Source organism: Pavona decussata, unplaced genomic scaffold (assembly GCF_977016875.1).
Source record: "Pavona decussata unplaced genomic scaffold, jaPavDecu1.1 SCAFFOLD_237, whole genome shotgun sequence".
Lineage (NCBI taxonomy): Eukaryota > Metazoa > Cnidaria > Anthozoa > Scleractinia > Agariciidae > Pavona > Pavona decussata.
In genome coordinates this window covers 351,002-376,166 of record NW_028145642.1, presented here as the reverse complement: position 1 = coordinate 376,166, position 25,165 = coordinate 351,002, and the positions used below count along the sequence as shown (strand labels likewise).

At 34.0% G+C, this 25,165-nt stretch overlaps 2 long non-coding RNA genes across 4 annotated transcripts in view; both read left to right on the top strand.

Annotated features, from left to right (window-relative positions):
• The window catches only part of LOC146457748 (uncharacterized), a 91,145-nt gene that overhangs the window by 49,845 nt on the left and 16,135 nt on the right, over nucleotides 1-25,165 (top strand). For 2 of the 3 annotated variants that reach the window (XR_014858366.1, XR_014858365.1), the window contains exon 1: nucleotides 23,865-24,184. The exons of the other annotated variant lie outside the window; for it this stretch is intronic. This is a non-coding gene — a long non-coding RNA (uncharacterized LOC146457748). Of the gene's footprint in view, nucleotides 1-23,864; nucleotides 24,185-25,165 lie in introns of those variants that run through there. 3 annotated transcript variants of the gene reach the window in all.
• On the top strand, nucleotides 774-3,238 carry LOC146457750 (uncharacterized). Its single transcript, XR_014858364.1, has 2 exons — nucleotides 774-1,001; nucleotides 2,160-3,238. It is a non-coding gene; the product is annotated as an uncharacterized LOC146457750 (long non-coding RNA).

Here is a 25,165-nt window from a genome sequence, read left to right as displayed (position 1 = left end):
ATTCCACTATCCTTTAGTGACTTTATAGACTAACACCGTCCATGTACAACAGAAAAGGATACTATTTCCTGGCATTTCAGTAACATGTCTTAATATCATGACAATATTGCTGCCTACAAACAGGAAACAGAAACACTGCTAAGCGAAACATTTACTATTCGTTATCCATATGAGTTTTGAATTAACATTTGCGTCTCATTTTACTTAGATGTCAGATGTTGAACAGTGGCTAAATCACAATTGTGTTTTTTTCCCCTAGCCTTTTCTTTTGTTAATCATTGCCTGATCATTTTGTTGAAATAAACAACGAGATATTTCTCCATTAAATCCCGAATTCTTGTAATCTAAATCTTAGATTTGTGAGAAGCAGTTTTTCGGACTCACATTTTTAGAATGGTCGGTGGCAAATTAAAATTTTTAACCATCGTATACTGAGGCATTGTCAACAATGCATCGAAGGAGCAATCGTTTTCGGGAAAACGGCAATAAAAATTGTAAGAATTAAATAAGGTAAAAGAGGTCCATTTGCGGTACCTCCAAAACTTCGTGTTATGAGTTTTAACAATATTAGTTTTAGTTTTCCTCATACCTCAAGACGTATCACATGGAAGACACCTGTTCATATTTATATGTGGCTGAATCGCAGTTTAAGTCAGTAGATGTGAGTACTAGTACGAAAGGGATCTGTCTCATATGGTCTAGGTGCAACTTTTCCCTCCCTCACTGTCTTGTCGTCGGACTAAGCGCGAGATTCATCTTCAGCGGGAAAAGACTTCCAACCTTTGTTAGGATTCGTTATGGTAGAATACAGAGTTCTTTCTACTTTCGTTTCTCGGCGTCCGAACACTGATCTCAAGGATTTTACGCTCGATTTGTGGAAGAAACGTGGAACCATGAAAACAGTCAAAATTTGCTCAGGTAACATCGACCTACGGGAGGTTAACATCGACCTAAAGGAGGTTAACATCGGCCTACGGGAGGTTAACATCGACCTAAGGGAGGTACGTTTTATAGCACCACGTTTGTATCGTATGTATTATACTGGCACAATCGTACACATGGAAAGCTTATTTGCAAGCATTAAAACTTACAATCTTGCAGGGGCTTTTCTAATCGTTGACCTGAGTGTCATTTCATTTATTACCCTCATAACATCCACCTACAGGAGGTAAACATCTACCTACGGGAGGTTATGATTTTTATAGCGCCATGCAAGTAGGTATTATAATAAGGAACGGTTGACTTGAAAAAAGCTTACGAATCTTAAGGGGCTTTTGCATTTCGTGTACATGCCGTTTTAGAATAAATTTATTTATAAAGAATTATTATTATTATTATTATTATTATTATTATTATTATTATTATTATTATTTGAAAAGCCTTTTAATCTCACTAGAATGAGATTAATGAGAGTTTTCTCATTTTTTTATGTACACTCATAATATGGAATATTTAACAATTATTCCACGAGCGCGTGTTGGATATGTCGCAGAGATGATAGATAGCCAACGAGACGCGTAGTGCCGAGTTGGCTATAATCATCTCATATCCAACAAGCGTAAATGGAATAATCGTTTTATTAAAAACAATCACAAAATATTGCTAGATTTTGCAGATTCCACTTTGCAAGTAACAATTAGAAGACAATTTAATGGTCTCTTTTTCTCGGGCATGGTATAATGGCTCATATACCATGGCCGCTAAGCCAATCAAATCGCTCTAATTGCATTACACAATGATCCAGTTTTTAATAAAATATATTATTATCAATATTATTTTTTGGCAACACACTGACCTACGCTGGGCCATTTATATTCATCTAATGAAACACTTTCACAGCCATAAAGATTTGCTGTGAGAGGTGTTATGGGTTAAAATAGAAAAATTGCAGGTGCATTAAAATAGCATAATAGCTGTTATGATGATTAAAGGCAATTGTTTTCTTGTTGTTGTTGTTGTCATTTTTTCTTGGTTGACCCCATCAACCTCTAATTTCCACATTAAATTTTGCTAGAAATGACTGTTTATGACTATTGAAATGATAGATCATTTTTAAAAATATAACCCTTAATGTGTCAGAATTTATTTCAATTTAATTTGTGATCACTTACAAGAGGTTTGACTGTTAACAATATTGGTTTTATTTTATTTCTTTTCAGAATGCAATACTTGAACTGTGCAGACCACTGAAGAAACCGCTACTTCAAAGACACCAATGACTCATTAATTCCTCAAAAGACATTGTGTACAACAGATGTCGTTGAACTGTTATTGTCAATCTTGACCTCTCGTCATGTGGCAAAATTATGTAAAATTTGATATTTCAAGTTTGTAGGGTTAATTGATGGAGGATCTCCCATATAATGATGGATTGGATGCAAATGGTCATAATTTTGTTCCTCTCTGGCAGGAAATTGTGTAGATTGGTATTTTCAATTCAATTCAATTTGTTTATTTTGCCATTAACCAAATATATGTACCACTTAGAGTGCAAAGATACAAAATGACCAACATTTTTTAGTAATGTTTAATTGGAAGAAAGATTCTTCGTCCTTTCTACAATGGTGCCTACTATTGTTACTGCGCATACGTTCTGCGCATCTGGAGATACTCGGGTTTCCTATGGGTGGTGCCTACTATTACAGGGATATTTTTGCGCACTTTAAAACTATGCGGAGAAAGCAGAACTTAGCAAGTTATTTTGGTATCCAAAAAGAAAATTGAGGTGAAACTATGCATTTTTCACAGATAATAAAGCTTCAATTTGGAAAAAAGCACAATACATTGCTTTGTATTTTGCTGCTTTTTAGAATAATTGTTGCTTAGTTATCTCTAAAAAATGCGTGGTTACCCCCAATTTCCTTTTTGGATTTCAATACCCACTATTAAGATCTGCTTAATTTCCTGCATAGTGATAAACCGTGCAAAAATACTTTGCTATTAGTAGGCACCGTCCTTAAGCAGTTGTGAAAAGAAATCCCAAAAAGTAACTGAGGGTCTTTCTTCTACTTAATTCGATATTGAAATGCATCTTTCAAATATCCATATTCAATTACAGTTATGGTTGCTAACCTCTATGGCTATTGAGTCAAAAAGATATGACATAAAGAGCTATTATTTTGTAAGTCAACAAATCTGTACCTCAAGTAAAGGTCAAAATGAAATTGAGCCATGCCATGAACCTTCAAGTGTGCTTTTCAAAAGATCCAAATGACCACCCCTAAATGTTTTCATTTTCATGTTTTAAGCTCATGACGTGTCATTTGTTATCAAGTAAGCTCTACGGGTGGAACTTTGTTATGAGTTGGAGAACAAGTCAAATTTGAACATAAAATAAATGCCTTGTTCCCCCCCCCCCCCCACATGGCATTTGACCATGTACCATGCCTGGGAAGAAGGGAATTGAAGTTGGCTGGGGTAGAGAAATTGAACTGAATTTACACTGTACCTTTGGCATGGGAGAATTTGGACTTTTCTTTTTTTTTTTTTCTTCTGTTTGAAAACAACAATTATTGAACAACTGAGACAATATAATATATAATGCTCTTTATTCATAATAATAGTACAAGAGAGTGCATAGTAATGAGTACGGTAATAAATCGATATTGAGATGCCAAGGCCGGGGGCTTATATGGCACAATTATTCATACAAGAGATTGGTGAAAATGGTGCAATTACTTTACAGTTTACAAATAAATAAATACATAAATAAATAAATAGATAAATATTAATGTTAATAATAGTGGTAATAATGATAATAATAATAATAATAATAATAATAATAATAATAATAATAATAATAATAATAATAATAATAATAATAATAACTTAAATGAAAAAAATTAAATAAATAACAAATAAAATATTAAATTAAGCTAAGCCGTGTATACGAGAGTTCAAAAGGACATGAATTCACAATTTGATTGGAAGTAATCTCTAAGTTTTTGTCTACAATTCGAGATAGTAAGCGAATTGCCTAAATTAAGAGGGTTGTCATTCCAAATTTGAGGATGGACGACAACTTTCAAAAGTCTTTCCTCGATATAAAGTCTGCAACTGATGACTGTTTGGTCGGCAGAGTGCCCGGTTGAATAACAGAACTAATTTCACGGAACTCTGTAGAGCTGTTCAGGTTTTTAGCTAGCATGATCGTCGCCTGCAAGCCAACAAATAAACAACACGGATCCCGTATCACGGATACAGTGCCACGGCCATCAAATTTGCCTGCAGTTAATCGGTGAAACATGAAGTCTTGGAAGCAAAACAGTGGAACTTTTAAGGTACGTTTTTAATTGTTTACCCTTTAAAACGTATTTGTCTACTTTAAGTTGCGGTCAAGACAGAAAAAGTCGAAATTTGTTGCCTTGGGATGCCATCTCTGTCACACAACACGTGTCGGAAAATAAGAGATTTGCCCAAAATTGTTGCGGCCGTATCTTTTCGCAGTATAGAGAGCCACTTAATATTATTCCGTAGTTTAAGGACATTATCCTCTTTGAAAAAATACACGAGACTTCCTGAGTAAGTCAGAATTTTGAGAAACGTTGGTTTTTGTTGCAGCACTTGACACGCTCCGTGCACGAATCGTTAACATCGGTATGTTTGAGATACCATTTTATAAAAGTTCTCAATAATATGAGTTCTATATACTATATTTGTAAAGTAGTATAGTGTATGTGTTCGTGGTATAAATGTAAGTTTTTTTCGGATAAATATTTTTTGGCGATAAACATCCGAAAACGGGTTAATTTCGACTCGGTGAAAGGTCGATTTTCGGGTCTTGTTAAGGTTAGAATCAAAAGAAATGTGTTTTCATTAATGTTATATCAACTTTGTCTGTTGCTAAAAATTGGAACGAAATCAAACGACTGGCCTAAATTGACCGGTCGCATCTAACGCGGACTCTCTCTTAAAGGTTTCATTAGGTCTTGAACATCCATGTTTCATTATCTTAGAGTTGGTATTTCTCTTTCACATATCGCTAAGTAATCAAAGTGTGTTGGAGACTGGGTTTTGTCGAATTTCAAGCATCTCTTGCCAAACGATGCTATTTGCGTTAAATCTACGCACAGAATACAACTTGCCCTTGAAAACTTGTTTAAACTTAACTTTTCCTAAATTTTAAGCTTCTATTCTAAAAAAATGCGTTTTTTGTCGAATCTGCGCAAAGAATTCAAGTCGCTCTTAAAACCTGCATTTTGCTCGATTTTGTGTTGGATACTAGCTGTTGCCAAATTTTAAACACCTCTTACATAAAAATGCGTTTTGCGTCAAGTTTGCGCAAAGAAGAAAACTTGCTCTTGAAAACTGTGTTTTGCTCGATTTTGTGTTTGAAAGTCGCGTTTGCAATTCACCATCTCTTATAAAAAAAAGCGTTTTGCATCGAATCCGCGCAAAGAATACAATTCGCTCTTTAAAAAAGCGTTTTACTTTATTTTGGGTTCAAAAGTAGCTTTTGCCAAATTTTAAGCATTTCTTGCAAGAAAATATGTTTTCCATCAAATCTGCGCGAAGAATATAATGCGCTCTTGAAAACCACGTTTTGCTCGATAACTGGCTTTCTCACAATTTTAAGGTCGCCGAATACAGTTTTAAGCGTACAAGTGTTAGAAAACGTTATTTTAAAACTTTGTACTTGTAAACACAGAAAATACAACTCGCTCATAAAAACGGCGTTTTGCTCAATTTTTTGTTAGAAACTAGCTTTAGCAAAATCGCAAGCATCTCTTGTTAAAACATGTGTTTTGCGTCAAATCTGGTCAAAAAATACAACTTGCTCTTTAAAACTGTCGTTAACTCCATGTTGTGTAAATAAAAACTGGCTTTTTCCAAATTATAAGCAACTCTTGCCAAAAACTGCCCTTTGCGTCAACTTCGTAACAAAATACAACTTACTCTTAAAAAGAACGTTTTACCTTATTTTTTGTTGAAATCTAGCTTTTGCCTTATTTTAAAGACCTCTTGCGAAAAAATGCATTTTTTTGTCAAATCTGCGTAGAGAATTGAAGTCCCTGTTTCAAAAAGCGTAGATCTTGATCTTGTCTTGCAATGTGGTGTTGCAAAATTTTATGCATCTCTTGCCAAAAACTGCGTTTTGCGTCAAATCTGCGCAAAGAATACAACTCGCTTTTGAAAAGTGCTTTTTACTCCATTTTGTATTGGAAGTTGGCTTAAGCTAAATTTTAAGCATCTTTTTCCAAAAAAAGCGTCAAATCTACGCAAAGAATATAACTTGCTCTTGAAAACTGTGTTTTGCTTGATTATCTTTTTGAAAGTGCTTTTTGAAAAATCTTGCGCATCTCTTGTCAAGAGATGTGTTTTTGCGTCAAATGTGCTTATAGAATAAAACTCGCTCTTGAGAAATGCGCTTTACTCCAATTTGTGTTGGAAACTAGCTTTTATCAAATTTTAAGCATCTCTTGCCAGAAACTTTATTTTGCGATAAATCTGCGCAAAAAATAAAATTTGCTCTTTTAAAAAACGTTTTGCTTGATTTTTTGTTGGAAACTGGTTTTCTCACAATTTTGAGTTGGAACGTGGATTTTGGAAAATTGTAACCATCTTTTACCAAAAAATTTGCTTTGCGTCGAATCTGCGAGAAGAATACAACTTTTTCTTAAAAACGGTGTTTTACCTAATTTTTGTTGGAAACTAGCTTTTGCAAAATCTTAGGCATCTTGTTAAAACATGTAATTTTTTGCGTCAAATCTGCGCAAAAATAGAAATTTGCTATTAAAAAAGGCGTCTTATTCATTTTGTTTTAAATACTGGGTTTTGCCAAATATTAGGGATCTTTCGATAAAGATGCGTTTTGCGTTAAATCTACGTACAGAATACAAGTCACTCTCGAAAATACGTTTTACTTCGTGTTGTGTTTAAAATTGGCTTTTCCATAATTTTAAGCATCACTTGCTAAAAAATGCGTTTTATGTGAAATCCGTTTTATAGTACAACTCGCTTTTAAAAACAACGGTTCACTCCAAGTTGTGTCGGAAACTAGTATATTACTTCGTAACATAATACAACTTGCTCTTAAAAACAATATTTTACTTTATTTTGTGTTGAAATTTAGCTTTTCCTTTTTTTTTAGACCCTCTTGCCAAAAAATGCGTTTACATCAAATCTGCGCAAAGAATTTAAGTTTCTTTTCGACAATGCGTATTGCTCGATTTTGTCTTGGAATCTGGCTTTTGCAAAATTTTGAGCATCTGTTGCCAAAAACTGTATTTTGCTTCAAATCTTCGCAAAGAATAGAACCTCCCCTTAAAAATTGCGTTTCACTATATTATGTGTTAAAAGCTGGTTTTAACCAAATTTTACACATCTTTTTCCAAAAAAAGCGTTTTTGTAAAATCCACGCAAAAAATACAAACTACCTTTTCAAAAAACTTGGGCATCTCTTGTCAAAACATGTTTTTTTTTCGTCAAATCTGCGCAAAAAATATCTCGCTCCTGAAAATTCGTTTGTTGAAAACTAGCTTTTGTCAAGTTTTAAGCATCTCTTAGAAAAAACTTTTTTTTGCGTGAAATCTCAGCAAAAAAAAAAATTTGCTCATAAAAAAAGGTTTTAATCGATTTTCTGTTGGAAACTGGCTTTCTCACAATTTTAAGGTCGCCAAATACAGTTTTTTAGTTTAAAGGTGTTACAAAACGTCATTTAAAAACTTTGTACTTCTAGTCGCACAAAATACAATTGGCTCTTAAAAACTGCGTTTTGCTCTTTTTTGTGTTGGAAACTAGCTTTTACAAAATCTAAGTCATTTCTTGTCAAAACATGTGCTTTTTGCGTCAAATCTGCGCAAAGAATAAAACTTGCTCTTAAAAAAGGCGTTTTACTTTTTTTTGTTTTGGAGACTAGGTTTTGTAAAATTTTAAGCATCTTTTGCCAAACATGAGTTTTGTGTTAAATTTACGCAAAAAATACAACTCACATTTAAAAGCTGCGTTTTCGTCGATTTTTTTCCGGAGACTGGGTTTTGCGAAATTTCAAGCATCTTTTGCCAAAAAATGCGTTTTGTATGAAGCAAATACAACTCACTATTGAAAATACCTTATACTCTGTGTTCTGTTTGAAATTGGCTTTTCCCAAATTTTAACCGTCTCTTCCAAAAAGATTGCCTTTTGCGTCAAATCTTAAAATGCATTTTGCTAAATTTTAATGTCAAAAAAAGGTTTTTTAACAACCTCTTACCACAAGAACTCGTTTTACGTCGAGTCTGCGCTAAGAATACAACTTGCTCATATAAGCTGCGTTTTGCTTAATTTTTTTATCAAAAACTGGCTTGTAAGAAGCATCTCTTGTCAAAACATGTGTTTTTTCGTCTAATCTGTAATAAGAATGCAATATCCTTTTAAAAACAACAGCTTACGCCAGATTGTTTCAGAAACCAGCACTTGCATTTATGCCTTTTTTAAGGACATTCTGCCAAAAAATGCGTTTTAGGTCAAATCTGCGTTAAAAATTTAAGTCGCTCTTAAAATCTTCGTATTGTTCGATTTTGTGTTAAAATCTGGTTTTTGCCCTATTTTAATGACCTTTTGCCAAAAAATTTGTTTTGCGTGAAATCTGCGCTAAGATTAAAAGTTGCTCTTAAAACTGCGTTTTACTTCGTTTTGTGTTCAAGACTTAATTTCTAAAATTTTAAACATCTATTAACAAAACGTGCGTTATTACGTGAAATTTGGGCACTTTTTTTTGTGCTGAAAACTTCTTTTTGCCAATTATTAAAAATCTTTTGCTAAAAAATGTGTTTTGCGTCAAACCTGGGCAAATATTAAAACTGCGCTTATGTTTATGTTTGTAGATAAAAGTAGGTTTTTCCTAAATTTTAAGCATCTTTTTAGCAAAAATGCGCTTAGTTTCGACTCCCTCCAAAGAAAAGAACTTCCTCTTAAAAACAACGGTTTAATCTAATTTGTGTTTAAAACAAGCTTTAGCCTTGTTTAAAGGACTTCTTGCAAAAAATTGCGTTTTTCGGCAAATCTGCGCAAAGAATTTTTCTTGCTCTTAAACAAAGCGCATTGCTCGATTTTGTGCTAGAATGTGGCTTTTTTAGAATTTTAAACCGCTTTTGCCAAAAAATGCGTTTTCCGTGAAATCTCCGTAAAGAATAGACCTCGCTCTTAAAAACTGGTTTTTACTCCATTTTGTGTTGGAACTCGGCTTTCGGCATTTTTTAAAAATCTGTTGCCAAAAAGTTCGATTTGCGTAAAATCTTTGCCAAGACTGAGGGTAAAATGCAGACTAGGGGTAAAATGCAGATTGAACACTGTAGACCAGGGGTTAAATGCAGACTAAATTAAATTAAATTTTGTTCGTTTGAGCAGGTTGTTTCCCGAAAAGTATTCATTTATTTTAAACCGTGAGAACTGTTTTCATTTTCTATGATTTTTTCGCAAGTGTTATTTTGCGCAACAGAAATCTTTTCCTATTTGAATTCTACATTTACTCAGCTTTCTATCGAGACAAATATGAACTCGATAGGACATATATTAACCGAGAGTCAAATTTTAAAGTTTTCTGTACTTGGTTTGTTTACAACGTAATTAAAACATAGTGGACGGTAGTATAATGCATCCATTTGCGCACTTTAAAATTCACCGAGATACTTCGAAAACACATCGTGAAATGCATTTTTTTTTCAAAACTAAAATATTTAAATATCTTGTTAAGCGGTTTTTCTCTTTTTTTCTATACTAACCAAAATCACTTCGAGTGTTTTACAGTCAACCCAGGTCACGCGTGAAATATATTTTTAAAATTTGAAAGGAGTTTTAAAATTAACATGTCAGTTTTCAAAATCGCCAACGTGATTTCAAAGTTCCCGTATAAATTTCCCTAGCTTTTTGACAGTATAAAGCTGTGAATTTTTCATTACACTGCAAAATTCAATATTTCAACAATAACAATTGTTTTTGAAAGTATTTTGAATCTTCTCTTCAGTTCATGCGTTATTTTCGGAACAACTTCCAGAGAGATGTCTTTTATTTTATTCGCACGTCGGATATTACAAAGAGTTATGCGAATGTTTATTTCATTCTTGGAATTACTGTTAACGCGTAACCTGGATTGACTGTAACTTTAAAAAGATTGTCTTTATCATTTAGTCTCCATTTTCCCCCCAGTCTGCAGTCTGCATTTTAGACTGACCAGTTTTGCGTCAGTTCTGAACAAAGAATTCAAATTGCTCCTAAAAAATGCGTTTTGTTTGATTTTTTGTTATAAACTAGCTTTCCTAAATCTTAAGGACCTTTTATCAAAACATGTCTTTTTGCGTCAAAACTGCGCAAAAAATATTACTCGATTTTTAAAGACTGCGCTTAACTCTTCGTTGTGTAAATAAAACCTGGCTTTTCCCAAATTTAAAACATATCTTGCAAAAAAATGCGTTTTGTCTCAAATCCGTGCAAAAAAAAAAAGTGTTATTTCGTGATTGAAATTGGCCATTAGAAAACTTTAAGCGTTTTATGCCTAAAAAGGCGTTTTTCGTGAAGTTTGCGTTAAGAATAAAACTAGCTTTAAAAAAATTTTGTTTTACTCCATTTTGTGTTAAAACGTGGCTTCTGCCATTTTTTAAGGATCTGTTGTAAAAAAGTAATTTTGCGTCAAATCTGCGCGAATATTAAAATATGCTTTAAAAAAACTGCGTCAACTGCATTTTTTGGCAAAAAATGCTTAAGCTTGGGCAAAAGCCATTTTCCAGCACAAAACGGAATAAAACGCAGTTTTCAAGAGCGAATTGTTTCCTTAAAGTAAACCAAAAGGTAATTTCCAACTTAAAATAAAGTAAGCCGTTTTTTTTTAGTGACAGTTGTATTCTTTGCACGAATTTGAGACAAATCGCATATTTTAGCAAGAGAAGCTTAAAATTTATGAAAAGCAAGTTTTTATTTACACAACATAAAGTTAAGCGCAGGGTTTTAGAGCCAGTAGTATTCTTTGCGCACTTTTGATGAAAAAAGACATGTTTTGAAAAAAGACGCTTGGGATTTTTCCAAAGCCAGTTTCCCACAGAAAATTAAACAAAACACAGTTTTTTAACGCAAGTTGTTTTCTTTGCGAAGGTTTGACGCAAAACACAGTTTTTGTCGAAAGATCTTTAATAGTTTGCAAAATAAAGTTTTCGGCACAAAATGAAGCAAAACAAAGTTTTAAACAGCGTGTTTTAATTTTTGCGCAGATTTTAGGCAAAATAGATTTTTTGGCGACAGAGATATTAAAAATAAGGCAAAATCCAGGTTAAAACACAAAATAGAGAAAAAACCAGGTTTAAAGAGCGAATTTTATTCTTTGCGCAAATTTGACGCAAAATGTATTTTTTGTCAAAAGATGCTTAAAATTTTGCTAAACCCAGATTCTAGCAGAAAATAAAGTAATTTTTTTTTATGAGCGATTTGAATCTTTTGCGCAGATTCGCTCAACATCGCATTTTTTGGCAAGAAGTCCTTAAAGAAACGCAAGACGTAGTTTCCAACACAAAGTAGATTAAACTGTTGTTTTTTAAAACGAGTTTGGACGGATTTGAAACAAAACACATTTTTGCTCAAGAGATGCTTAAAATTTAAGAAAAACCAGTTTCTATATACACAACATTAAGCTTAGCGCAGTTTCTTTTAGCGAGTAATCTTTGCGCAAATTTGAAGCAAAAACACATGTTTTGACAAGAGATGCTTAAGATTTTGCAAAGCCAGTTTCCAACAAAAAATCAAGAAAAATGCAGTTTTAGAGAAAAATGTTTTAATCTTTGCGCAGCCTTGACGCAAAACACAATTTTTGGCAAAAGATTTTTAATAATTTGCAAACAGAAGTTTTCAGCACAAAATAAAGTAAAACGCAGTTATTTAAAGCGCGTTTTAATATTCGCGCAGATTGACGCAAAATTGATTATTTTGCAGCAGTTCCTTAAAAAAATGGCAAAAGCCACGTTTAAACACAAAATGGAGCAAAAAGAGATTTTTTAAAGCAAGTTTTCTTCTTAACGCAAATTTCACGAAAAACGCGTTTTTAAGCACAAGACGCTTAAAGTTTTGCAATAGCCAGTTTCAATCACAAAAAATAGTTTTTTAAAACGTAGCCAAATTTTTTTTTGCAGATTTGAAGCAAAGACACATTTGTTTATGAGAAATGCTTAAAAACTAGAAAAACCCAGATTCCATAACATAATGGAGTGAACTGCGGTTTTTAAGAGGAAGTTTTTTTTTTACTTAGATTTGACGCAAAAACACATTTTGACAAGTGATGCTTAAGATTTTGCAAAATGCAGTGTCCAACACAAAAAATAGTAAAACGCACTTTCAAGAGCGATTTGTATTGTTTGCGCAGATTTAACGCAACAAGGCAAGTTTTGGTAATAGTTGCTAAAATTTTTGCAAAATCTAGTCTTGAACACAAAATGGAGTAAACCGCAGTTTTTTAACGCAAGCTTCAATCTTGGCGAATATTTGACGCAAGAATAAAGTTTTGGCAATAGATTTTGAAAATAAGGCAAAAGCCAGGTTCCAACACAAAATGGAGTTAAAAGCAGTTTTTAAGAGTGTGTTTGTTCTTTGCGCAGATTTAAGGCAAAACGCATTTTTTGTCAAGAGATGCTTTAATTTTTGGAAAAGCCAAATTCCAACACAAAAAGAATACTACTCACTCTTGAAAACTTTGCTTAACTCTATGTTTTGTAAATAGAAACTGGCTTTTCAATAATTTTAAGTATCTCTTGCAACAAAATGCGTTTTGTTTCAAATCCCTGGAAAGAGTACAACTTGCTTTTAAAAACAGTTTACTTTAATTTGTCTTGGAACAAAGGTTTTTCCTTATTTAAATGACTTCTTGCCAAAAAAGTGCATTTCTCGTCAATAATCTTGGCTAAAAGAATTTAAATCGCTCTTTAAAACTGCGTATTACAAAACATGTCTTTTCATGTCTTTTTTGACAAAAGATGCTTAAGATTTTGCAAAAGCCAGTTTCAAACAGAAAATCAAGCAAAACGCAGGTTTTAAAATCGAGTGTATACTTTGCGCATATTCGACGCAAAACGAGTTTTCTGGTAGGAGATTATTAAAATTCTGCAAAAGCAACTTTCAAACAAAAGACGAGTTAAATGCAATTTTCAAGAGCGACCTTTAATTTTTTGCGCAGATTTAACGCAAAACGCATTCTTTTTGAAAGATATGCCTTAAATTTTAGAAAAGCGATATTTAAACAAAACACGGATTGAAACGGGTTTTCGAGAGTGTTGTATTCTGTGCATAGATTTGAAAAAAGGTACAAATGCAAGTGCTAGTTTCTAAAACAATCTGGCGTAAGCTGTTGTTTTTAAAAGCATATTGTATTTTTATACAGATAAAACGAAAAAACACATGTTTTAACAAGAGATGCTTCACAAAAGCCAGTTTTTGATAAAAAAATTAAGCAAAACGCAGTTTTTATGAGCAAGTTGTATACTTGGCGCAGAATCGACACAAAGCGAGTTTTTGTGGTAAAAGGTTGTTACAAACCCACTTTTTGACACAAAAATTAAGCAAAATGCAGTTTAAGATTTGACGCAAAACGCAGTTTTTTTGGAGAGAGAAGCTTAAAATTTGTAAAAAGCCATTTTTAAACAGAAAACGGAGTATAACGTATTTTCGAAAGTGAGTTGTATTTGCTGCATACATTTAACTCGAAACGCATTTTTTGGCAAAAAATGCTTGAAATATGGCAAAACCTAGTCTCCGAAAGAACGAGTTTTATTCTTTGCGCAGATTTGACGCACAAAGCACATGTTTTAACAAGTGCTTTAGATTTTGTAAAAGCCAGTATCCATAACAGTTTTTAAGACCCAATTGTATTTTGTGCGTCCACAAGTGAAAAGTTTTTAAATGACCTTTCGTAACACCTGTACACTAGAAAACTGTATTTGGCGACCTTAAAATTGTGAGAAAGCCAGTTTCAAACAAAAAATTAAGCAAACCTTTATTTTAGGAGCGATTTTTATTCTTTGCGCAGATTTGACGCAAAAAAAACATGTTTTGACAAGAGATGCTTAAGTTTTTAGAAAAGAGAGTTTGTATTTTTTGTGTGGATTTGACGCAAAACGCTTTTTTTGGAAAAAGAAGCCTAAAATTCGGCTTAACTCAGCTTTCAACACATAATGTAGTTACACGCAATTTTTAAGGGGAGGTTCTATTCTTTGCGAAAATTTGACGCAAAATGCAGTTTTTGGCAAGAGATGCTCAAAATTTTGCAAAAGCCAGATTCCAAGTCAAAATCGCAATACGCATTGTCGAACAGAAACTTGAATTCTTTGCGCAGATTTGACGAAAACGCATTTTTTGGCAAGAGGGTCTTAAAATAAGGCAAAAGCTAAATTTCCAACACAAAATGAAGTAAAACGTTCTTTTTAAGAGGAAGTTGTATTTTGTTACGAAGTAATATACTAGTTTCCAACACAACTTGGAATAACAGTTGTTTTTAAAATCGAGTTGTACGTTTTGCACGGATTTTTTAGCAAGTGATGAAAACACAACACAACAAGGAGTAAAACGTATTTTTGAGAGTGACTTGTATTCAAAACAAAATAAATAAAACGCCTTTTTTAATGGCAAATTTCTATTTTTGCGCAGATTTGACGCAAAAAACACATGTTTTAGCAAAAGATGCTTAAGATTTTGCAAAAGCTAGTTTCCAACACAAAATTAGGTAAAACACAGTTTTTAAGAGCAAGTTGTATTCTTCTCGCAGATTGGACAGAAAACGAAGTTTTTAATAAAAGACGGTTAAAATTTTGCAAAATCCACGTTCCAACACAAAATCGAGCAAAACACAGTTTTCAAGAGCGAGTTGTATTTTGTGCGCTGCGTCCAGAAGTACAAAGTTCCCAAATGACGTTTAGGCGACCTCAAAATTGTGAGAAACCCAGTTTCCGACAGAAAATCGAGCAAAACGTTTTTTAAAAGAGCAAATTTTATTCTTTTCGCAGATTTGACGGAAAACAAAGTTTCTGGCAAGAGATGGTTAAAATTTGATAAAAGCTAGTTTCCAACACAAATTGGAGTAAAGCGCATTTTTCAAGAGCGAGTTTTATTCTATACGCACATTTGACGCAAAAACACATCTCTTGACAAGAGATGCGCAAGATTTTTCAAAAAGCACTTTCCAACAGATAATCAAGCAAAACACAGTTTTCAAGAGCAAGTTATATTCTTTGCGTAGATTTGACGCTTTTTTTGGAATAAGATGCTTAAAATTTAGCTAAAGCCAACTTCCAATACATAATGGAGTAAAAAGCACTTTTCAAAAGCGAGTTGTATTCTTTGCGCAGATTTGACGCAAAACGCAGTTTTTGGCAAGAGATGCATACAATTTTGCAAAACCACATTGCAAGACAAAATCAAGCTCTACGCATTTTGAAACAGCGTTTTCAATTCTTTACGCAGATTTGACAAAAAAATGCAATATTTCGCAAGAGGTCGTTAAAATAAGGCAAAAGCTAGATTCCAACAAAAAATAAGGTAAAACGTTGTTTTTAAGAGTTAGTTGTATTTTGTTACGAAGTTAACGCAAAGCGCATTTTTTTGGCAAGATATGCTTATAATTTGGAAAAAGCCAGTTTTTATTTACACAACATGGAGTTAACCGCAGTTTTTAAGAGCAAGTTGTATTTTTTTCGATGATTTGACGCAAAACACATGTTTTAACAAGAGATGCTTGCGATTTTGCAAAAGCTAGTTTCTAACACAAAATTGAAAAAAAGACGCAGTTTTCATGAGCGAGTTGTATTTTCTGCGTTTACAAGTACAAAGATTTCAAATGACGTTTCCTTACACTTGTACGCTTGAAAACTGTATTCGGCGACCTTAAAATTGTGAGAAAGCCAGTTTCCATCACGAAATCGAGAAAAACGTGGTTTTCAAGAGCGCATTATATTCTTTGCGCAGATTTGATGGAAAACGTATTTTCTTGCAAGAGATGCTTAAAATTTAGCAAAAGCTACTTTTAAACCCAAAATGGAGTAAAATGCAGTTTTAAAGAGCGAATTGTATTCTTTGCGCGGATTCGACGGAAAACGCTTTTTTTAGTAAGAGATGGTGAATTGCAAACGCCACTTTCCAACACAAAATCGAGCAAAACGCAGTTTTTAAGAGCAAGTTTTCTTCTTTGCGCAAACTTGACGCAAAACGTATGTTTATGTAAGAGGTGTTTAAAATTCGGCAAAAGCCAGGTTCCAACACAAAATTGAGCAAAATGCAGGTTTTAAGAGCGACTTGAATTCTTTGCGCAGATTTGACAAAAAAAGGCATTTTTTTAGAAGAGAAGCTTAAAATTCAGGGAAAGGTAAGTTTAAACGAGTTTTCAAGGGCAAGTTGTATTCTGTGCGTAGATTTAACGCAAATAGCATCGTTTGGCAAGAGATGCTTGAAATTCAACAAAACCCAGTCTCCAACGCACTTTGATTACTCAGCGATATGTGAAAGAGAAATACCAACTCTAAGTTAATGAAACATGGATGTTCAAGACCTAATGAAACCTTTAAGAGAGAGTCCGCGTTAGATTCGACCGGTCAATTTAGGCCAGTCGTTTGATTTCCTTCAAATTTTCAGAACCAGACAAAGTTGATATAAAATAAATGAAAACACATTCCTTTTGATTCTAACCTTAACAAGACCCGAAAATCGACCTTTCACCGAGTCGAAATTAACCCTTTTTTGGATGTTTGCCGCCGAAAGAATATTTATCCGAAAAAACTTACATTTATACCACGAACACATACACTATACTACTTTACAAATATGGTATATAGAGCTCATATTATTGAGAACTTTAAAAAAAAAAGGTATCTTAAACATACCGATGTTAACGATTCGTGCACGGAGCGTGTCAAGTGCTGCAACAAAAACCAACGTTTCTCAAAATTCTGACTTACTCTGGAAGTCTCGTGTATTTTTTTAGAGTGCTAGGATAGTGTCCTTAAACTACGGAATAATATTTAGTGGCTCTCTATACTGCGAAAAGCAAGCTTTTATCTTGGCGCAGATTTGACGCAAAAAAGTTTTGGCAATAGATTTTGAAAATAAGGCAAAAGCCAGTTTCCAACACAAAATGGAGTTAAAAGCAGTTTTTAAGAGTGTGTTTGTTCTTTGCGCAGATTTAAGGCAAAACGCATTTTTTGACAAGAGATGCTTTAATTTTTGGAAAAGCCAAATCCAACACAAAAAGAATACTACTCACTCTTGAAAACTTTTCTTAACTCTATGTTGTGTAAATAGAAACTGGCTTTTCAATACTTTTAAGTATCTCTTGCAACAAAATGCGTTTTGTTTCAAATCCCCGCAAAGATTACAACTTGCTTTTAAAAACAGTATACTCTAATTTGTCTTGGAAAAAAGCTTTTTCCTTATTTAAATGACTTCTTGCTAAAAAGTGCGTTTTTCGTCAATAATCTTTGCAAAGAATGTAAATCGCTCTTTAAAACTGCGTATTACGAAACATGTCTTTTTTGACAAAAGATGCTTAAGATTTTGCAAAAGCCAGTTTCAAACAGAAAATCAAGCAAAACGCAGGTTTTAAAATCGAGTGTATAGTTTGCGCATATTCGACGCAAAACGAGTTTTCTGGTAGGAGATTATTAAAATTCTGCAAAAGCAACTTTCCAACATCAGACGAGTTAAATACAATTTTTAAGAGCGACCTTTAATTTTTTGCGCAGATTTAACGCAAAACGCATTTGTTTTGAAAGATATGCCTTAAATTTTAGAAAAGCGATATTTAAACAAAACACGGATTGAAACGGGTTTTCGAGAGTGTTGTATTCTGTGCATAGATTTGAAAAAAGGTACAAATGCAAGTGCTAGTTTCTAAAACAATCTGGCGTAAGCTGTTGTTTTTAAAAGCATATTGTATTTTTTTTTTCAGATAAAACGAAAAAACACATGTTTTAACAAGAGATGCTTCACAAAAGCCAGTTTTTGAAAGAAATTTAAGTAAAACGCAGTTTTTATGAGCAAGTGGTATATTGGAACAGAATCGACGCAAAACGAGTTTTTGTGGTAAAAGGTTGTTAACAAACCCACTTTTTGACACAAAAATTAAGCAAAATGCAGTTTAAGATTTGACGCAAAATGCAGTCTTTTTGGAGAGAGAAGCTTAAAATTTGGGAAAAGCCAAGTTTTAACAAAAAATGGAGTATAACGTATTTTCGAAAGTGAGTTGTATTTGCTGCATACATTTAACTCGAAACGCATTTTTTGGCAAAAAATGCTTGAAATATGGGAAAACCTAGGCTCCGAAAGAGCGAGTTTTATTCTTTGCGCAGATTTGACGCACAAAGCCCATGTTTTAACAAGAAATGCTTTAGATTTTGTAAAAGCCAGTTTCCAACACAGTTTTTAAAAGCCAATTGTATTTTGTGCGTCCACAAGTGAAAAGTTTTTAAATGACCTTTTGTAACACCTGTACACTAGAAAACTGTATTTGGCGACCTTAAAATTGTGAGAAAGCCAGTCTCAAACAAAAAATCAAGCAAAACCTTTATTTTAGGAGCGATTTTTTTTCTTTGCGCAGATTTGACGCAAAAAAAACATGTTTAGACAAGAGATGCTTAAGTTTTTAGAAAAGGCAGTTTGAATTATTTGTGTGGATTTGACGCAAAACGCTTTTTTTGGAAAAAGAAGCCTAAAATTCGGCTTAAGTCAGCTTTCAACACATAATGTAGTTACACGCAATTTTTAAGGGTAGTTCTATTCTTTGTGAAAATTTGACGCAAAATGCAGTTTTTGGCAAGAGATGCTCAAAATTTTGCAAAAGCCAGATTCCAAGACAAAATCGAGCAATACGCATTGTCAAACAGAAACTTGAATTCTTTGCGCAGATTTGACGAAAACGCATTTTTTGGCAAGAGGGTCTTAAAATAAGGCAAAAGCTAAATTCCAACACAAAATGAAGTAAAACGTTCTTTTTAAGAGCAAGCTGTATTTTGTTACGAAGTAATATACTAGTTTCCAACACAACTTGGAATAACAGTTGTTTTTAAAAGCGAGTTGTACTTTTTGCACGGATTTTTTAGCAAGTGATGCTTAAAATTATGGAAAAGCCAATTTTAAACACAACACGGAGTAAAACGTATTTTTGAGAGTGACTTGTATTCTGTGCGTAGATTAACGCAAAACGCTTTTTTTGGCAAGAGATGCCTAATATTTGGCAAAACCCAGTATTCAAAACAAAATAAATAAAACGCCTTTTTTAATGGCAATTTTCTATTTTTGCGCAGATTTGACGCAAAAAACACATGTTTTAGCAAAAGATGCTTAAGATTTTGCAAAAGCTAGTTTCCAACACAAAATTAGGTAAAACACAGTTTTTAAGAGCAAGTTGTATTCTTCTCGCAGATTAGACGGAAAACGAACTTTTTAGTAAAAGATGGTTAAAATTTTGCAAAATCCACGTTCCAACACAAAATCGAGCAAAACACAGTTTTCAAGAGCGAGTTGTATTTTGTGCGTTGCGTCCAGAAGTACAAAGTTCCCAAATGACGTTTTGGCGACCTCAAAATTGTGAGAAACCCAGTTTCCGACAGAAAATCGAGCAAAACGTTTTTTAAAAGAGCAAATTTTATTCTTTTCGCAGATTTGACGCAAAACAAAGTTTCTGGCAAGAGATGGTGAAAATTTGATAAAAGCTAGTTTCCAACACAAATTGGAGTAAAGCGCATTTTTCAAGAGCGAGTTTTATTCTATACGCACATTTGACGCAAAAACACATCTCTTGACAAGAGATGCGCAAGATTTTTCAAAAAGCACTTTCCAACAGATAATCAAGCAAAACACAGTTTTCAAGAGCAAGTTATATTCTTTGCGTAGATTTGACGCTTTTTTTGGAAAAAGATGCTTAAAATTTAGCTAAAGCCAACTTCCAATACAAAATGGAGTAAAAAGCACTTTTCAAAAGCGAGTTGTATTCTTTGCGCAGATTTGACGCAAAACGCAGTTTTTGGCAAGAGATGCATACAATTTTGCAAAACCACATTGCAAGACAAAATCAAGCTCTACGCATTTTGAAACAGCGACTTTAATTCTTTACGTAGATTTGACAAAAAAATGCATTTTTTCGCAAGAGGTCGTTAAAATAAGGCAAAAGCTAGATTCCAACAAAAAATAAGGTAAAACGTTGTTTTTAAGAGTTAGTTGTATTTTGTTACGAAGTTAACGCAAAGCGCATTTTTTGGCAAGAGATGCTTATAATTTGGAAAAAGCCAGTTGTTATTTACACAACATGGAGTTAACCGCAGTTTTTAAGAGCAAGTTGTATTTTTTGCGATGATTTGACGCAAAACACATGTTTTAACAAGAGATGCTTGCGATTTTGCAAAAGCTAGTTTCTAACACAAAATTGAAAAAAAAACGCAGTTTTCATGAGCGAGTTGTATTTTCTGCGTTTACAAGTACAAAGATTTCAAATGACGTTTTCTAACACTTGTACGCTTGAAAACTGTATTCGGCGACCTTAAAATTGTGAGAAAGCCAGTTTCCATCACGAAATCGAGCAAAACGTGGTTTTCAAGAGCGCATTATATTCTTCGCGCAGATTTGATGGAAAACGTATTTTCTTGCAAGAGATGCTTAAAATTTAGCAAAAGCTACTTTTAAACCCAAAATGGAGTAAAACGCAGTTTTAAAGAGCGAATTGTATTCTTTGCGCGGATTCGACGCAAAACGCTTTTTTTAGTAAGAGATGGTGAATTGCAAACGCCACTTTCCAACCCAAAATCGAGCAAAACGCAGTTTTCAAGAGCAAGTTTTCTTCTTTGCGCAAACTTGACGCAAAACGCATTTTTATGTAAGAGGTGTTTAAAATTTGGCAAAAGCCAGGTTCCAACACAAAATCGAGCAAAATGCAGGTTTTAAGAGCGACTTGAATTCTTTGCGCAGATTTGACAAAAAACGCATTTTTTTAGAAGAGAAGCTTAAAATTTAGGAAAAGTTGAGTTTAAACGAGTTTTCAAGGGCAAGTTGTATTCTGTGCGTAGATTTAACGCAAATAGCATCGTTTGGCAAGAGATGCTTGAAATTCGACAAAACCCAGTCTCCAACGCACTTTGATTACTTAGCGATATGTGAAAGAGAAATACCAACTCTAAGTTAATGAAACATGGATGTTCAAGACATAATGAAACCTTTAAGAGAGAGTCCGCGTTAGATTCGACCGGTCAATTTAGGCCAGTCGTTTGATTTCCTTCAAATTTTCAGCAACAGACAAAGTTGATATAAAATTAATGAAAACACCTTTCGTTTGATTCTAACCTTAACAAGATCCGAAAATCGACCTTTCACCGAGTCGAAATTAACCCGTTTTTGGATGTTTGCCGCCGAAAGAATATTTATCCGAAAAACCTTACATTTATACCACGAACACATACACTATACTACTTTACAAATATGGTATATAGAGCTCATATTATTGAGAACTTTAAAAAAAAAAGGTATCTCAAACATACCGATGTTAACGATTCGTGTACGGAGCGTGTCAAGTGCTGCAACAAAAACCAACATTTCTCAAAATTCTGACTTACTCAGGAAGTCTCGTGTATTTTTTCAAAGAGTACTAGGATAGTGTCCTTAAACTACGTAATAATATTTAGTGGCTCTCTATACTGCGAAAAGATACGGCCTCAACAATTTTTGGGCAAATCTCTTATTTTCCGACATGTGTTGTGTGACAGAGATGGCATCCCAAGGCAACAAATTTCGACTTTTTCTGTCTTGACCGCAACTTAAAGTAGACAAATACGTTTTAAAGGGTAAACAATTAAAAACGTACCTTAAAAGTTCCACTGTTTTGCTTCCAAGACTTCATGTTTCACCGACTAATTGCAGGCAAATTTGATGGCCGTGGCACTGTATCCGTGATACGGGATCCGTGTTGTTTATTTGTTGGCTTGCAGGCGACGATCATGCTAGCTAAAAACCTGAACAGCTCTACAGAGTTCCGTGAAATTAGTTCTGTTATTCAACAGGGCACTCTGCCGACCAAACAGTCATCAGTTGCAGACTTTATATCGAGGAAAGACTTTTGAAAGTTGTCGTTTTGAAATAACAACCGCTATTGCAGGAAAGCCGCTGAAAAGTCTAGCCAAAATAAAACCCCCGGGATGCAAACAAGATAAAGAAAAACTCTGCTAGCCTTAGCCTCTTGTAGCGGTATGCCGGTCCAGGACGAAATTGTAGCTACAAAGTTTACGATTTTCAACTGAAAATTGCAAATTTTCGCAGTTTCCTGCATTTTCTTCTTTTTACATTAGAATTCGCAGTTCTCGGTGAGACCATTCTCACGTCTCATTTATTGCAAATTTCGTAAATTCGCAGTTGCTGTTGAGACCTTTCTGAAGTCTCATTTCTAAATATTTCTCAGTTTTTCGATATTTTTTTACAGTTTTTGTTATTATTTTAGTAAAATACATCATAGATACAGTAAAAGGGTTAAATAATGAGTTGCCCGGCATAAACATGTATGCATTTGAAGTAGAAAATAAGCTAGAAATAATCAAGTATTAAATTAACAGTAAGTTAATTAATAACAATAAAACTCTAGAAATTGAACTTAGTGCACGATTTCTTACTGTAGACGATGTTCTGCTTCCGGTTTGATCAGACTGGAAGTGTTATTGCGGTCAGCGGTTGTTATTTCAAAACAAAGATGAACGACAACTTTCAAAAGTCTTTCCTCGATATAAAGTCTGCAACTGATGACTGTTTGGTCGGCAGAGTGCCCGGTTGAATAACAGAACTAATTTCACGGAACTCTGTAGAGCTGTTCAGGTTTTTAGCTAGCATGATCGTCGCCTGCAAGCCAACAAATAAACAACACGGATCCCGTATCACGGATACAGTGCCACGGCCATCAAATTTGCTGACAGTTAGTCGGTGAAACATGAAGTTTTGGAAGCAAAACAGTGGAACTTTTAAGGTACGTTTTTAATTGTTTACCCTTTAAAATGTATTTGTCTACTTTAAGTTGCGGTCAAGACAGAAAGAGTCGAAATTTGTTGCCTTGGGATGCCATCTCTGTCACACAACACGTGTCGGAAAATAAGAGATTTCCCCAAAATTGTTGCGGCCGTATCTTTTCGCAGTATAAAGAGTCACTAAATATTATTCCGTAGTTTAAGGACACTATCCTAGTACTCTTTGAAAAAATACACGAGTCTTCCTGAGTAAGTCAGAATTTTGAGAAATGTTGGTTTTTGTTGCAGCACTTGACACGCTCCGTACACGAATCGTTAACATCGGTATGTTTGAGATACCTTTTTTTTTTAAAGTTCTCAATAATATGAGCTCTATATACCATATTTGTAAAGTAGTATAGTGTATGTGTTCGTGGTATAAATGTAAGGTTTTTCGAATAAATATTCTTTCGGCGGCAAACATCCGAAAACGGGTTAATTTCGACTCGGTGAAAGGTCGATTTTCGGGGATTCGGGAGGGTTGAACATTCGCCTCAAAATTTCGGGTCTTGTTAAGGTTAGAATCAAAAGAAATGTGTTTTCATTAATGTTATACCAACTTTGTCTGTTGCTGAAAATCTGAAGGAAATCGAACGACTGGCCCAAATTGACCGGTCGAATCTAACGCGGACTGTCTCTTAAGTTGTTTTCCAGTAAGACGAGTACTTTTTAGGAAGCCACATGGTTCGATTCGCTCCCCAGCAAAGTCACAGCCGATACCGTTCCATCGATCAATCGCTAATCCACTGATCGCGCGCTTATTTCTCATCACAAAGAAGGCCTGAAACACTGTTTCGTCTATAAAGGCTGTCTTTCAATTCCTTCCTTCCTGTGCATTTCGTTTCGGCCTGATCTCAAAGGTTGAGAGAAGATAACATCGGCCTAAGGGAGGTGACGTCATCGGGTTATTCTTTGGAGCAGCCACGATCCGAGATTCGATTATACCGGAAATTGACCTGCATTCACTCTCTTTTAGTAGTAATGGCGGACGACGTCGGTGAAATAAAGACTTCGAGCGTTTGTTAGGATTCGTTATGGTAGAATACAGAGTTCTTTCTACTTTCGTTTCTCGGCGTCTGAACACTGATCTCAAGGATTTTACGCTCGATTTGTGGAAGAAACGTGGAACCATGAAAACAGTCAAGATTTGCTCAGGTAACATCGACCTAAAGGAAGTTAACATCGGCCTACGGGAGGTTAACATCGACCTAAGGGAGGTACGTTTTATAGCACCACGTTTGTATCGTATGTATTATACTGGCACAATCGTACACATGGAAAGGTTATTTGCAAGCATTAAAACTTACAATCTTGCAGGGGCTTTTCTAATCGTTGACCTGAGTGTCATTTCATTTATTACCCTCATAACATCCACCTACAGGAGGTAAACATCTACCTACGGGAGGTTATGATTTTTATAGCGCCATGCAAGTAGGTATTATAATAAGGAACGGTTGACTTGAAAAAAGCTTACGAATCTTAAGGGGCTTTTGCATTTCGTGTACATGCCGTTTTAGAATAAATTTATTTCTAAAGAATTATTATTATTATTATTATTATTATTATTATTATTATTATTATTATTATTATTATTATTATTATTTGAAAAGCCTTTTAATCTCACTAGAATGAGATTAATGAGAGTTTTCTCATTTTTTTTATAGGATAAACCATAAAAGTTAATGGTACTGAATGAAAATTCCAATTCTATTTTTTTTTAAAAGAAGAAAAAAAAAAAGAAAGAAAGAAAAAAAAAGGAAAGGTGTGTAGCTCAGCAAGGAGTCAATTTAACTAAGAAAGAAGGAATTTTCTAAGTCTTTTGCCAAACAAACTGAGACTTTCACTCTTTTGAATTTCACTACTAAGCGAGTTGAAAATTGTAGGACCTTGAAACTGAATTGAGAATTTTCGAAGATTTGTTCGACAATAAGGTATATAGAAAAGGTTGGAATTTCTTGTATTATAAGAATGTATCTGGCTTGCAAGAGTAAACATATCACGAAAATAATTTGCCGGAAGTAAGCTTCTTTTAAAAAGATACATAAATTTATCTATTTGGTATAAATAAATGTCAGAGAATTTTAAAAATCTCCTGTTCTCTAAAAAGAACACCAGTATGAGCATCAAAAGAAACTTTATATAGTATTCTGATTATCTTCTTTTGCAGAACAATAATCAAATTTAAATTAGACTGATAT